Genomic DNA, 2,869 nt, shown 5'->3' with positions numbered 1-2,869 from the left:
TCATTGTGCATATTTTGAAAGCACATAAATTGAGGAATATTTTAAGATTAAAACCAATTCGCTATCTGTGTTTTAACTGGTACTTTACTCTTGTATGTATGGGGTGTTCACGTTCGGGTCGGTCAAAGGGGATAAGCACGAAAATTTCATTGTGCATATTTCGAGAATACATTAATCAAGAAACATTTTAAGGCAAGAATTATTTTGCTTTCTGTATTTTAACTGATACTTTACTCTTATATCAGTAGTATATAGATCCTTTTTTTACGTATATCTTTTAAACTATTACAGATAAACTAATTTGGTTTGAGACATTTAAAAGCACATAATTGTACTGTATTAAGTACTTTATTTTTTAATATAATTTTAATGAGTAGGGGTGCTAGCTTATGTTAAGCCAGCATCCCCACTTTTAATTGCAATTTTCCATGAAACCGTTCGAGCGCAAAAAACGTGAATAGAACACATAATTAGCACATAAAGAGCATTTAATTTCTACATATGTGTTATTCTGCTTTTTTTGCGGAGGGGGAGGGGTGCTAACTTAACAGACATAATATATTTTGATACATAGACTAAATCACTGAAGATGTTACAAATATTTCTGAAGTTGAATGAGAAATTCTTATTTTTCAGCAACTGTTTGGTAAAGATCCGGAAAGATTAATAATCTGTTTAAAAGGAAAGAATAAGAGTTTGGAAAAAAATAGTAAAAGAGTTATATTAAACTAGAGCACCTGTATCGCATTGCCTAAAAAAGAGTTAGAAGGCACCTTAATTTCCCTTATCCGAAGGTTGACTTCAAAAATACCTTCCTAGGATCCCTTCCTAGAATTAATACTTTTTGAGATAATTGGCAGAGATAATTTGCAGAAATAAATGGCACACGAAATAAATCTCATAATAAAACCTATATATGTATATGTATATATTTGTTCATATAAATAAAACTACTTTTTTATGGTAATTAGTGTAGTGCATTTTATTGAAAATAAATACATACTCCCTGAAATAAAAATAAAATATCAATAATAACTTTAAATAAACGTTAGAATTAATATTACGGTAATCTTAATATAATATTGTAATAAAGTTGATAGTTCGTTTAAATTTTTATCTCAAAAACGTTACAGGAATGATAGAAAAACCTTAGCAAAATGTTATTTGCAACGTTATGGCACTCCCATTTCAACATTACTGAAATTTCGGAATCGTGGTCAAAGTATATTCATAATGATGTTCTATACAACATTAAGAACTACATATTTAACAACATTACAAGTTCTAGAATATCGTTGCAATAACATTGTAATAATGATTTTTTGCTGACTGGGAAGTGGTAGACGTAATCCTTGTATCTTGAAAAATCTCGAAAAAACCTAAACAGTAGTATCTTTACCTCGAAAAAAAAGTGGTAGTATTATACCTCGAAAAAACCTAAGTAACAAGTGGTAGACGTAATCTTTGTATCTCCAAAAATCTCAAAAAAACCTAAGCAGTAGTATTTTTATTTCCAAAAAATTATAACTCAAGTGATACACATCACAAAATTACGTTACCTTATCAAAAATGAGTCGCGCTTCAAGTGATCTATTATTACAATTACAAAAAAGAAATGATATCTCTTTTTAAATTACAGCGCCAATTACAGAGAACATATTTTTCGAGATACAAAGATTACGTCTACCACTTGTTACTTAGATTTTTTCGAGGTATAATATTACCACTGCTTTTCTTCGATTAGAATAAAAGATTGAATCATGAAGAATTACACAGAGGTAACTACAGTACAAAATACAAATATTTTATTAAAATATTTAAACCCAACAAGAGAATACAAGGTATTTAAATACATATATGTATTTTAAAAGATTTAATCGTATCGCAAAAAATTACAGAGGTAACAGTACAAAAAATAAAAATATTTTATTAAAATACATAAATTTTTCTTGTCAAAAAACTTTGCGCTGCTAGACCTCAAAATTAGGTCAGCCAACAGTGTATGTGCGAGCGAGTGAATGTGGGTGATGTGTGTGTGTGTGTGTGTGTGTGTGTGTGTGTGTGTGTGTGTGTTGTGTGTGTGTGTGTAACGGTGAATAATGCGGCTTATGATTAAGTATAAGATAAGTTAGGCTAAGTCTATATTTTTAAAGCGATTAGAATTAAGTATAAAATAAGTATAGAATAAGTATAGAATAAGTAATATTTACATTTGTAAAAGGTCTCTCTCTCTCTCGAATAATGCGGCTTATGATTAAGTATAGGATAAAAGGTCTCTCTCTTTTTCTCTCTCTAGCAGCGCCAAGTTTTTTGACAAGAAAAATTTATGTATTTTAATAAAATATTTTTATTTTTTGTACTGTTACCTCTGTAATTTTTTGCGATGCGATTAAATCTTTTAAAATACATATATAAACTTTGTATTCCTTGTGATCGTGTCTATGAACGTGACAATAACACGATATTTGTATTAACTTTTAACGATTTAATGTATTTAACGCCAAACGTAATTTAATAAAATTCGTTTAAAAAAATGTTTAATTTTTATACATTATATTATAATTAAACAAGAAAAATTTATGTATTTTAATAAAATATTTTTATTTTGTACTGTGTACCTCTGTAATTCTTTGTGACCACTTAAAAATACACATGTAAACTTTGTATTTAAATATTTTGTATTTTCTTGTTAAATTTAAATAAAATTTTTTAATCTTATAAAATTGTTATCATACATACTTTTCTAATTGACACAATGTAAAAATTTTTCAAAGTAGTGCAACAATTATTTTTTGAGGCAATATATATGTTCTCTCTGTAATTGGCGCTGTAATTTAAAGAGATATAGGGATCCTCTAGAGAGGGATCG

Source organism: Temnothorax curvispinosus, unplaced genomic scaffold (assembly GCF_003070985.1).
Source record: "Temnothorax curvispinosus isolate PA1 unplaced genomic scaffold, ASM307098v1 QBEX01006091.1, whole genome shotgun sequence".
Lineage (NCBI taxonomy): Eukaryota > Metazoa > Arthropoda > Insecta > Hymenoptera > Formicidae > Temnothorax > Temnothorax curvispinosus.
This window is presented reverse-complemented; position numbering follows the sequence as displayed.